This window comes from Glycine max, chromosome 13 (assembly GCF_000004515.6).
Source record: "Glycine max cultivar Williams 82 chromosome 13, Glycine_max_v4.0, whole genome shotgun sequence".
NCBI lineage: Eukaryota > Viridiplantae > Streptophyta > Magnoliopsida > Fabales > Fabaceae > Glycine > Glycine max.
Genome location: NC_038249.2, coordinates 16965207 through 16978942, shown reverse-complemented (window position 1 = coordinate 16978942; position 13736 = coordinate 16965207). Strand labels below are relative to the sequence as shown.

The 13736-nt window shown below is 36.4% G+C and overlaps 1 non-coding gene across 1 annotated transcript; it reads right to left on the bottom strand.

Moving 5' to 3' along the window:
* Window positions 1-2803: 2803 nt before the first annotated feature.
* Window positions 2804-2910, bottom strand: LOC112998926 (small nucleolar RNA R71). The gene has a single exon (XR_003264105.1). It is a non-coding gene; the product is annotated as a small nucleolar RNA R71 (small nucleolar RNA).
* Window positions 2911-13736: the final 10826 nt, after the last annotated feature.

Here is a 13736-nt window from a genome sequence, read left to right as displayed (position 1 = left end):
ACAAACTTGGTCAAATCTAATCATTGTTGTGACTTCTCTCCCTCTTTGGTTGAATGATTTATTACACCATTAATAAGTCCATTTGACCGGCACACATATTGGAAGATTTCTTATTTTTTTTAGTACTGAGTTGATTGACTCAACAAGATTGGTGATCATGTGTTCCCACCGTCGGCCTTCATCCAATGTGAGAGTCCATTTTTCTTGTAGAATGCGGTTAAGCCAATTAATTACTTGTTTACTATCTGTTTCCTCCCTCAAATTGTTGTAGTAGTAGTTGAAAGTAGGCTTGGTGATGTGCCATTATTTTCTCCTATTTCTTAACCTTTTTTGCACCATTTTAAGTACTGATTAGTCTTAATTGTCAAATTAATTAGGCAGTTTTATTATTTGGGCCCATTCAGCTAATTTGATATTTTTAATCTGATTTCAGGAATTAATGAAGCATTGGGCTTGAATCCAGAATTGGGCTTGGACTTGTAGAGGGCAGACTATTTTATTCTACAAAATTAGATCTTATCTTATCTTAATCTTATCTAGATATTATTTAGATTTGATCTCATCTAGATATTATTTAATCTAGATCTTATCTTATCTAGATTTGAATTTAATTTATTTATGGGCTTGGATTTAAAACAGATTTGTAAGCTTTGGGGCTGGAAAACTATATAACAGCGCCAAGGTTCTAGTTTAGGCCCTCTCTTCTCTCTCTCCTATTTTCGTTTTTTAGTTTTAGGCTTTTCTTTGAGACATCTGTTCGTTTTACAATTCCAGTAGCAATAAAATTTTGTTCTTCAATTTATAAGTTCGTTCTCTATTGATTAATAGAAGGCTAAGTCCCTAGCATTGCTTTCTCTTGAGGATCAAGCACAGTTCTCTTTGAGGTTCTATTATTACTGTTAAATTCTGTTCAGTTTTTCCTCTTCACTAGTTACTCTAAATTTGTTGCTACTAATTCATGCATGCTTAGTGCTTGATTAATTGTCTCTGCGCTTAATTTACGTTCATGCTTAATGATCATTTATGAGTAATTGGTGTATATGTTGCTTAATCACATAATGAATGCCTTATGTTAAATTTCTCTTAGTAATTTAATTTAGGGTTGGATTAAGTGGTTAAACTGATAAAGGATAAATTCTCTCAACCTAAGATAAGAGACTTGCTTGTGAATCAAGGGGAAGCAACGTATTTTAATTCTGATATTTTTCTAATTCAATTTTACTCGCTATTTAATTTACAAAAGCAAACAACCCCCCCCCCCCCCCCAATTTGTTACTATTTCCTACTATCTGTTATGAACATTTGGTTTATCATTGCTCGTTGGGAAACGACCTAGGATCACTTCCTAGTTACTACATTTTAATGTTTATTTGATTCGGGTACGACCTCAATCAAATTTGGCGCCATTGCCGGGGAGCAGTGTCCAAAGGTTCATAATAGCTAGTGTTGTGTTAGTGTTTAATTCTTGTGTTCGTATTTAATTCTTGTGTTAGTGTTAGTGTTGTGTTAGTGTGTGTGTTAGTTAGTGTTGTTTAGTGTCTTGGTATTTTGTTTAGTGTGTGTTCTGTTTTAGTTTTTCTGTTAAGCGCTTCCCCTTTTCCAGTTTGGGTGTTTTGCTGTAAATAGTGTTTTGCGACGGATTCTGCGACCACTTTTGCTTGCGGCAAAATAGAGTAGTAGTGGAAATCATGTAGCGACGGATTTTAGCGACCACCCTTGCTGAATTAATTAGGATTTTTTTTTTGTTTTGGTAGCTAGAGTCGTTATTTTTGGCTGAATTTTTTTGTGGTTACTTCTTTTGATCCATATTTTGTGGGAAAAATAGCTGGAGCCCTTAGTTTGGTCAGATTTGAAAGTTCCAAAAAAGTAGCAAATTTGATTTTTGTCAAAACTTCAAACGACCATAACTTTTGCTCCGGGTATCAGAATGACCATTATTGTATATGTATTTGGGGTAGAAAAAAATTTCTCATGCCGTGGCAGCTCGCCATAGGCCGGCTGAGGTCTCCTTCTTCCAAAATTGCAATTCTGCCAAAAGTTTTTTATTTTCCAAGTATTGTTCTCTTATTTTTCTTAACTTATCATTTTTAGCTTCTATAGTTAGACTTTGAATTTTCATTTGAAGTTTTTTGTGCTATCTTCTCATCATTTTATAAGGTTGCTCACAAAATTTCAAGTCATTTGGATATCATTTAATGGTAGTTGTAGTTCAAACCTACACTATTACTTGCATAAGAAGACAACTATTTGTGCATGCTGAATTTAGTGTATGACTAGAGGCAATCCATCTGACTTACAATCCTTTGATCCTAAGATAGATAGGACATTTCATAGATTAGTTAGACATCATTTAGTACCTTTTGAGCATCCTGAGCATTATGTTATTGGTGACTTTAAGCATTATAATTTTGAACATTCTGAGAACATGACACAACCTCCACCCCGTGAGAGGACTCTAAGGGAAATGGCTGCACCTAATTTCACTTACGAAAGCTTGTGCATCCAATACCCTGATGAGGATGCCCCATATGTTCTTAAAACTGGACTGATCCATTTGCTTCCAAAGTTTCATGGTCTTGCATGTGAAGACCCACACAAGCATCTGAAAGAATTCCATATTGTCTGCTCCACCATGAAACCACTAGATGTCCAGGGGGATAACATATTTCTGAAGGCCTTTCCTCATTCTTTAGAGGGAGTGGCAAAGGACTGGCTATATTACCTTGCTCCAAGGTCCATCACGAGCTGGGATGACCTCAAGAGAGTATTCTTAGAAAAAAATTTCCCTGCTTCCAGGACCACGGGCATCAGAAAGGATATTTCAGATATTAGACAACTCAGTGGAGAGAGCTTATATGAATACTGGGGGAGATTTAAAAAATTATGTGCCAGTTGCCCTCACCACCAGATTTCAGAGCAGCTTCTTCTCCAATATTTTTATAAAGGACTCAGCAACATGGAGAGAAGTATGATAGATGCTGCCAGTGGTGGAGCCCTTGGAGACATGACCCCTGCTGAAGCCAGAAATTTAATTGAGAAGATGGCTTCAAACTCCCAGCAATTTAGTGCTAGAAGTGATGCTATTGTCATTAGAGGAGTGCATGAAGTAGCCACGAATTCATCAGGTGAGACTAAGAAGCTTGAAGGTAAACTAGATGCCTTGGTTAACCTGGTAACCCAACTGGCCATGAATCAAAAATCTGCACCTGTCGCCAGACTCTGTGGTTTATGCTCCTCTGCTGACCACCACACAAACCTTTGCCCCTCTATGCAACAATCTGAAGCAATTGAACAGCTTGAAGCTTATGTTGCAAACATCTACAACAGACCTCCTCAACCTCAGCAGCAAAGTCAGCCACAACAGAACAATTATGACCTCTCCAGCAACAGGTACAATCCCGGGTGGAGGAACCATCCCAACCTTAGATGGTCGAATCCTTCACAACAGCAGCAGCAACAACAACCTTATTTTCAAAATGCTGCTGGCCCAAGCAGACCATATGTTCCTCCACCAATCCAGCAGCAACAACAACAACAACCCCAGAAACAGCAAACAGTTGAGGCCCCTCCGTAACCTTCCCTTAAAGAACTTGTGAGGCAAATTACTATGCAAAACATGCGGTTTCAACAAGAGACCAGAGCCTCCATTCAGAGCTTAACTAATCAGATGGGACAGTTGGCTACATAGTTAAATCAACAACAGTCCCAAAATTATGATAGATTACCTTCTCAATCTGTCCAGAATCCCAAAAATATGAGTGTCATTACATTGAGGTCAGGAAAGCAATGTCAAGGACCTCAATCAGTAGCATCTTCCTCATTCGCCAATGAACCTGCCCAACCTCACTCTACTCCAGAAAAAGATGATGACAAAAAATTAAAGAGTAAGTTACCTAACAATTTCTATGCAGGTGACTCTAAAGAGAAGCAACATATCCCTTTTCCATTCCCTCCAAGAGCAATTTCCAACAAAAAATGGAAGAGGCAGAGAAGGAGATCTTGGAAACATTTAGGAAAGTAGAGGTAAACATACCTCTGTTGGATGCAATAAAGCAAATTCCAAGATATGCTAAATTCTTGAAGGAGCTGTGCACTAATAAGAGGAAGCTTAAAGGAAGTGAACGAATTAGTATGGGCAGAAATGTCTCGGCATTGATTGGTAAATATGTTCCCCAAATCACTGAAAATGTAAAGATCCAGGTACATTCAGCATACCTTGTATTATAGGGAATAATAAGCTTGACAATGCCATGCTAGATTTAGGAGCTTCTGTTAGTGTTATGCCTCTATCTATTTTTAATTCTCTATCTCTAGGTCTTTTGCAGTCAACTGATGTGGTAATTCATTTAGCTAAGTGTTGCCTATCCTGCTGGTTTCATAGAGGATGTCTTAGTTAGAGTTGGTGAACTGATTTTCCCTGTTGATTTTTATATTTTAAATATGGAGGAGGGATTTTCTAAAGGATCAGTTCCTATCATTCTAGGCAGACCTTTTATGAAAACTGCTAGAACTAAGATAGATGTATATGCGGCACACTATCTATAGAGTTTGGTGATATAACTGTTCATTTTAATATTCTTGATGCTATGAAACACCCATCTGAAGATCTTTCTGTATTTCGTGTTGAAATAATTGACCATATTGTTGATGAATACATGACTGATCTTCATTCTAATATGCATGCATGTCACTCTTCATGCATTGAATCTGAATTTGTACTTGATCATATGTCTGAATTTGATGCTGAGAGTGAATCTGAATTTGATATTGATTACATGTCTGGTGATGTTTTACCTCTTGAGATTGATTTTATAGAGTCAGATAGAACTAACCATGTTTCAGGAAGTACACAAACTTCTGACTTTCTTTATGAGGTACAGGCTGAGAAACCATCTCTTTCTACCACTATCCAGCCATCCACACCAGAATTGAAGCCTCTGCCATCAAATTTAAAATATGCTTACTTGGATGATAGCAAAAGTTTTCCAGTAATTATATCTGCCTCCCTTGTTGATGAGCAAGAGGAGAAGCTGTTATCAGTTCTTAAGAAGCATAAGAAGGCTATAGGCTGGACCCTGGTGGACATTCCTGGTATTAGCTCATCCACATGTATGCATCAAATAAATTTACAAGATGGGGCTAAACCAGTAAGACAGCCATAGAGAAGACTCAACCCGGTGATTCTTGATGTAGTAAAGAAGGAGGTAACCAAGATTTTGCAAGCTGGAATCATTTATCCTATCTCCGACAGCCAATGGGTGAGTCTCGTCCAGGTAGTTCCGAAGAAAATCGGCCTCACCGTGATAAAAAATGAGAAGGAGGAGCTGATTCCTACTCGGGTGCAGAATAGTTGGAGAGTATGCATCGACTATAGGAGGTTGAACCAGGTTACCAAAAAGGACCATTTTCCACTGCCATTCATTGACCAGATGCTTGAACGCCTGGCAGGTAAATCTCACTACTGTTTCCTTGATGGTTTTTCTGGTTATATGCAAATCATTATTGCTCCTGAGGATCAGAAAAAGACCACATTCACCTACCCCTTCGACACTTTTGCCTATAGGAGGATGCCTTTCGGCCTGTGCAATGCCTCTGGTACCTTCCAGCGATGCATGATTAGTATTTTTTAGTGATTTTTTTAGAAAATTGCATAGAGGTGTTTATGGATGATTTCACTATATATGGATCCTCTTTTGATGATTGTTTGGATAGTCTAGAAAAGGTTTTGAATAGATGCACTGAAACTAACCTTGTTCTAAATTTTGAAAAATGTCATTTTATGGTTGAGCAAGGTATAGTTTTAGGCCACATTATTTCCAATAAGGGCATTGAAGTAGATCCTACAAAATTTTTTGTTATTTCACAATTTCCTTACCCCTCTTGCGTGCGAGAGGTGCGATCTTTTCTTGGTCATGCAGGATTCTACAGACACTTTATAAGAAATTTTCGCAAAGTAGCCCTTCCACTATCCAACTTGTTGCAAAAGGAGGTGGAGTTTGACTTTAATGATAAATGCAAAGAGACTTTGATTGCCTCAAAAGAGCACTGACTACCACCTCCATCATCCAGGCACCCGACTGGACAACCCCTTTTGAGCTTATGTGTGATGCATCAAATTATGCATTGGGGGCTGTCCTTGCTCAGAAAATTGATAAATTGCCTAGGGTGATATATTATGCTTCTAGGACTTTAGATGCTGCCCAAGCGAATTATACTACTACTGAGAAAGAGCTACTAGCCATAGTTTTTGCTCTTGAAAAATTTCGTTCTTATTTGCTTGGTACTCGCATTATTGTTTATACTGATCATGTAGCTTTAAAGTACTTGTTGCAGAAGGCTGATTCAAAGCCTAGGTTGATCCGATGGATGCTTTGGCTCCAAGAATTTGACTTGGAGATCCGTGATAGGAGCGGAGCACAAAATTTAGTTGCTGATCATTTAAGTCGGATCGAACATGTGTCTGATGAGGACTCACCCATTCGGGATGATTTCCCGGATGATCATTTATATATTGTATAGTATTTCTAATTCTCTTTCTACTCCCTGGTTTGCTAACATTGTCAATTATTTAGTTGCTTCTGTTTTTTCTCCCTTAGCATCTAAGTCTCAAAAAGATAAAATTAAAAGTGATGCTAAGCATTTTATTTGGGATGACCCCTACTCGTGGAAATTGTGCAGTGATCAGGTCATTAGACGATGCATTCCAGATCATGAGACTGACTCAGTCCTGCAGTTCTGTCATTCTTCCGCACCGGGAGGTCATCTGGGTGTTCAAAGGACAACTCGCAAAGTGCTTGACTGTGGCTTTTATTGGCCCACCATCTTTAAAGATGCGTGGAAGATTTGTAGCACTTGTGAGCAGTGTCAGAGAGCAGGAAGTGCACTTACATGGCGACAAAAAATGCCTCATCAACCTATGCTATTCTGTGAGGTGTTTGATGTCTGGGGTATAGATTTCATGGGTCCTTTTCCTGTATCTTTTGGTTATGTTTACATTCTCCTTGCAGTTGATTATGTTTCAAAATGGGTGGAAGCCAAGCCCACTAGAACTAATGATGCTAAAGTTGTTGTAGATTTTGTCAAATCTAATTTGTTTTGCAGGTTTGGAGTACCTAAAGCAATCGTTAGTGATCAAGGAACCCATTTTTGCAACAAATCAATGCATGCCTTGCTTAAAAAGTATGGGGTTGTCCACAGGGTATCCACACCATGCCACCCCCAAACCAATGGACAGGCAGAAATTTCTAACAGGGAGATCAAGAGAATTTTAGAGAAGATTGTGCAGCCAAGCATGAAAGATTAGAGTACCAGGCTAAATGATGCTCTTTGGGCACATAGGACTGCCTACAAAGCACCTATAGGAATGTCTCCTTATCAAGTTGTCTTTGGAAAGGCATGTCATCTTCCAGTGGAGATTGAGCACAAAGCATACTGGGCAGTGAAGACCTGCAACTTCTCTATGGATCAAGCTGGTGAGGAAAGAAAGTTGCAACTGAGTGAGTTAGATGAGATCCGCCTAGAAGCGTATGAGAATGCCAAGTTCTACAAAGAAAAGACCAAGAAGTTCCATGATAGCATGATAATTAAGAAGGACTTCATGGTTGGGCAAAAAGTGTTATTGTATAATCCTAAGCTTGGACTCATGAGTGGTAAGTTGAGGTCTAAGTGGATTGGTCCTTTTTTTGTTACTAATGTTTTTCCTTATGGTACAGTTGAGATCAAAAGCGACTCCACAAACAAGAGCTTCAAGGTCAATGGACACCGACTTAAGCCATTCCTCACAAACCCCTCTTTAGTGGACGTAGTGGTGGAAGAGACTTCCTTATTCCACCCTACTCTTCCTCCACCATGACTTAGGGAGTTTTTCTTTTCCTATCTCCTTCTTTACTTTTATTACATTTGTCCAATTCTATTTGATGGTTTAATTGCTTTTAATCTTTTAATTGTGCTACATTGAGGACAATGTGTTGTTTAAGAATGGGGGGGAGTGTGTTCTTTGGTTTTGGTTTTGTTAGTTGTGTTAAATTAATTTAATTTTGTTAGTTTTGTTGGGTTCTAGTTTTGTTTGTGTTAAATTTTCATGTTTGTCTTTGAATTATAGGATATGTTCAAGTAATGGGTAATTGTTCTGAAAATAAAAGTCTCTTGACATTTTGTGATTTGAAATCCTTGTTTTTCTTCTACATGTCATGATAGTTTTGAAAGCTCAATTTGAAAGTGATAAGTTTACCTTTGTGAGAATTTGAGCCATCCATCATCATAATCTTTTGGTGTGTTTTGCCCCATTGATTGCTTGCACAATAGCCTTGGCTTGATTCTTGTTGATGCTTCCTAATTCACATGCATATTTGGAAATGATTTAGGCAATTTTGTTCTTATAAACTTCTAGCCAAATGGACTTACCTTGAATTAATTCCTTTGATAGCCTCTTTGAGCCTATGTTCCCCTTTCTTTGTTTTGAAGCTCATTACAAGCCTTAAGTGAAAAAACATGATATCACCTTACCCTTAAGGAATTTTGGAGCTTTGGAATTGTTTTGGGAATAAGTTGGGAATATGTGTGGTGGGGGGTATGTTTCATTGGAAGATATAATTTTTGGCCATGCTTAATGTTTTATTTTGGCCATGCTTGATGTATCTGTATATTGCCTAGTTCTGGCTTTAATCTTCAATTTCATACTGTTCAATCGAAAAAAAAAATCAGAAAAAAAAATAAAATAATTTCAGTTTCTGCAAATTCGTACTATTCAAAAAAAAAAAAAAAAGAGAAGAGAAGAAGTGAAGTTGAATAAATGAGGTCTTGTTATGAGGACTTGATTTGGGAGCCTTGGTTGATTTTGTTGATATTAGAGGGTTTGGGTTTACTGCTTGTACTTAATTTTCACTTATTCCCCATTGCTCCTCTACTCCTTTGGGATTTAGCTACTCATTCCATATTTTTCTTTCCTACCTTGTCCTTGGCCCCATTACAACCTTTAAAGACCTTTTGATCCTCATGTGCATGTGTTTGTCAAGTTGTTGTCAATTTTAGAATTTTGCCAAGTCTATGTGGTGTTTGTCTTCATGGGTGCTTCGAGAGTAAACAATAGCCTAGACACTTGAGAGATAGAGTGTATATCTTGTGAGGCTTTATCACTTTTCATTATTGAGCTGATTAACTATTTTTCCATGATTGGGTTGCTTGGATGATTTTCATGAATGTCTTGACTCTTTGGATCTCTTCATGTTAGATGTTACCCATTCCTTTCATTCCTTGATGTTCATTGAGAAATATGTAAATGTTTTGTCTGTCTCTCTTTGATATCCTTGGATTTTGTTCTTTATTTCATTTTGCCCATGAGTGTAAAAGGCTAAGTATGGGGGGTTTTGATGTGCCATTATTTTCTCCTATTTCTTAACCCTTTTTGCACCATTTTAAGTACTAATTAGTCTTAATTGTCAAATTAATTAGGCATTTTTATTATTTGGGCCCATTAAGCTAATTTGATGTTTTTAATCTAATTTCAGGAATTAATGAAGCATTGGGCTTGAATCCAGAATTGGGCTTGGACTTGAAGAGGGCAGACTATTTTATTGTACAAAATTAGATCTTATCTTATCTTTATCTTATCTAGATATTATTTAGATTTGATCTCATCTAGATATTATTTAATCTAGATCTTATCTAGATTTGAATTTAATTTATTTATGGGCTTGGATTTAAAACAGATTTGGAAGCTTTGGGGCTGGAAAACTATATAACAGCACCAAGGTTCTAGTTTAGGCCTTCTCTTCTCTCTCTCCTATTTTCATTTTTTAGTTTTAGGCTTTTCTTTGAGACATCTTTTCGTTTTACAATTCCAATAGCAATAAAATTTCGTTCTTCAATTTATAAGTTCGTTCTCTATTGATTAATGGAAGACTAAGTCCCCAGCGTTGCTTTCTCTTGAGGATCAAACACAGTTCTCCTTGAGGTTCTATTATTACTGTTAAATTATGTTCAGTTTTTCCTCTTCACTAATTACTCTAAATTTGTTGCTATTAATTCATGCATGCTTAGTGCTTGATTAATTGTCTCTGCGCTTAATTTACGTTCATGCTTAATGATCGTTTATGAGTAATTGGTGTATGTGTTGCTTAATCACATAATGAATGCCTTATGTTAAATTTCACTTAGTAATTTAATTTAGGGTTGGATTAAGTGGTTAAACTGATAAAGGATAAATTCTCGCAACCTAGGATAAGAGACTTGCTTGTGAATCAAGGGGAAGCAACATATTTTAATTCTGATATTTTTCTAATTCAATTTTACTTGCTATTTAATTTACAAAAGCAAACAACCCCCCCCCCCCCCCCCCAATTTGTTACTATTTCCTACTATCTGTTATGAACATTTGGTTTATCATTGCTCGTTGGGAAATGACCTAGGATCACTTCCTAGTTACTACATTTTAATGTTTATTTGATTCGGGTACGGCCTCGATCACTTGGTCTTTGCATATACTGAGTAGTTAAAATCATATCATTTCAATACTGTGAATAATACAAAATTAAGTGATATTTACTATGAAGAGAAATAATTTTGACACTCACCTATATCAATAATCAGTTTTTTATTGTCATTACTTTTGTACTTCCTCATGTAATTCTTTGTAATGTGTTGAATGTAGAACACATGCATATAATTCTCTGGTGTCCACCCACTATCCTATCTTAGGTAGACACTTTTGATTGACTCGTGCTTATCTAAAATCAAACAAAGACAATTTTATGGTGTAACATGCCTTTTCAAATTGTTGAGGAAGAAGAATCAGGCTTTTGTTGTTTCACCCTTGACAACGACAAACATTATTAGAAGGAATTTGTTGTTCCTATCTCGTGCAACTGCCACAAAGAGAGAGTCTCTTTGTACCTTTCGTACAACCAAGTTCCATCGACTTGAACAACGGGTTTGAAATATTGAAACTCATTGGTACATAGTCTAAAACTCCAAAAAAAGACGATGAAATTTGATGACACCATCTACTATTTGATCTTGTTCAATAGACATTGGTAGTGTTTTCTTCTTTACAACTATACCAGAAAGATATGTTGGCATGGCTTGCAACAATCTTGGTAAATTGTGGTACTGCTTTTCCTAGTTGCCATAGATGTTTTCAATGGCCTTTTGCTTTAATCGATAGACATTTACATGTGCTATCCAAGCTAGCACTAAAGTTGATGGATCGTTGTTGATCAATGTATGGATAATTTTACTAATGAACATAAAAGATAACTTAGCATGATCTTGTGATATGGCAGGATTTGAACATGTATGAGGTTCATGGAGCTTTCTAATTTCCCTTGATGTACTAATGCAAAACAAAGGATTCCCTGATGCCCTGGCGTAAAACATCTGATTCCTTGATGTTATGACGTAAAGCAATGGATTCCCTGAAGCCCTGCCGCAAAGCAAAGGATTCCCTCTTGCCTTGACATAAAAACATCACACTCCTTGATGCCCTAACACAAAGTAAAGGATTCCCTGACGCACTGGCGCAAAACATTTTTTAAATATCACAACTATTTTTGTAATAGAACTAAGAAATTAGCAACAACGAAAATCACAAACTTGACACAACTCTCTACAAACACATGGTAATACAAAAACAAACAACACACATGAATAATACAAAACATGAAATAATAAACTTAATAATCAAATAACTTGGGAAGATTTTTTCTTCAAAACTCGATTCAAGGTTCATTGTTTCATCAAGGTATTCATCCATACCATCTAAATTCCAAGAGCTTGTAAAAATTTGCGGTGATTGTGCATATGTCTATGTGGGTGTATCCTTAGTGGTAACATATAAATCAATGCATGTGAGATTGTGGAGTTTTGTGAATAAAGAAAACATAGTTATTATGTCCTCATCATCTTGTAACTTGCATGCCTTATACTGGAAAAAAAAATCACCAATAAATGATATAGGTATTGATAATGGATGTGTTTCACCACTTTACTATATGGTAGACTAATCTTGTTTTCAATAGCTTTCTTTAAGGCATCAAGTGACATGTTGTTAAGTTAAACTATCTTTGGTTCACTACTTACAACCTTTGACCCATGTTGACTTGTTGTGATGGTGCCATTGTAGTACACAATCACAGTGACTAGTGATGAATCCATGGTTTGGGTAACATTAAGGTTAAGATCAAGTATTTGTGATTGAGGTGATGTTTAAACTGCCTTAGGGCATACTATATTTATAATTATTAATGACTTGTCCCATGCACTTTACAAAGCTACGATCAAGATTCCACTGAAAAAATTAACGCCTATGATAACACTAGTTAGAGCACACTAATAAAGAACGATTGAGATCAAACTGAAAAAATTGAACAGTTACAATCATTTTGATATAAATTGTGTTACTATTCATGAATTAATTTTTTTCCTATAAATACAACACATGTAATGACCCCACATACATACATAGACTCACTTAAATTTGTTGTCATATATCCCTCTTTAGCATCTTCTTTATGTTAGTAACAAACCTTAAACCATGGAACCTGCAGATGCTCATTTTCTTTGGAAACACCACCTTCATAGATTTGGACAAGTATGTAGTATGTCAAGCCTTATTGAATGTTAATTATGTTACCACTTCAAAGTATTCATACCATCATTTTAGTGTATATGTTGTTGTTATTTTCATTTTTACAGGAAACAAATGATGTTATCTAGTCATATGCTCAAAATATGCCTTCTCTAGATTCCAAAATTCAATCTTTGTTGGTTCAAGCTGGGTTTTCTGATGTAGTTACTGACCCAAGTTATTTTGATTAGGAACAAATGCGCACATAATATCTAGGTTTCATTCCCCCAAAGGTTGCACTGGTGGGATCAACACTAAAACTTAAGTGGTTAAAAGAAAATATGTTGCCTCTTCCAGAAGAACCCACACAACAACAATTATCAGCCATTGTAGGGCATATATTTTAGTGTTGATTGGGGGGTCTTGATGTCAAACAAGACAAGTTAGGAAATAGAGTTTATCTTATGTATCTACCTTTGTTAGTATATATGGAACATACTAGATGGTACAGTTGGGGTTCAACATGTTTAACACATTTGTACAGAGAAATGTGTAGAACAATATTTTCACAATCCAAAAAAATGGGCAGAAGTACATTGTTGTTACAGTCTTGGGCAAGGTATCACATGTCATTCATTCAACCAAAGGTTGAGTGTCAACCATCATATCCACTTGCAAATAGGTAAGTAAAGATTCCTCACTCGAATTAACCCATTGTCGATAAAGTATTTGACACTAATGTATTACGTATTTTACTAGATGGAGTGGCAAAAGACAATGATTTTCTGGAATCCCACATGGTGATGTTATAGGATATAGATCAAGATTGGATAATATGCATAATGAGAAGGTTCATAATTATATTTCTATGTCATCTATTTAAACACCAATTACATTTTTTTTTTATAAAAAGTGCATAAAAATCACTTTTACTTCAAAATTTGACGTGAATGTGGTTACTGTTCACCCTTAAGGAATCCTGTAGAGTTTCATCTTTTGTGGTAGAAAAGTGGTGATTTAGATAACATCGACGACAATCAATAACCCATAACACATTAAAGGGAATGAATTTACTGTTCATCCTTCAGGAATCCTGGAGAGCTTCATTTTTTGTGATAGAAAAGTAGTGGTCAAGATAACACCAACGATAATCAACAACCCATAACACATTGAT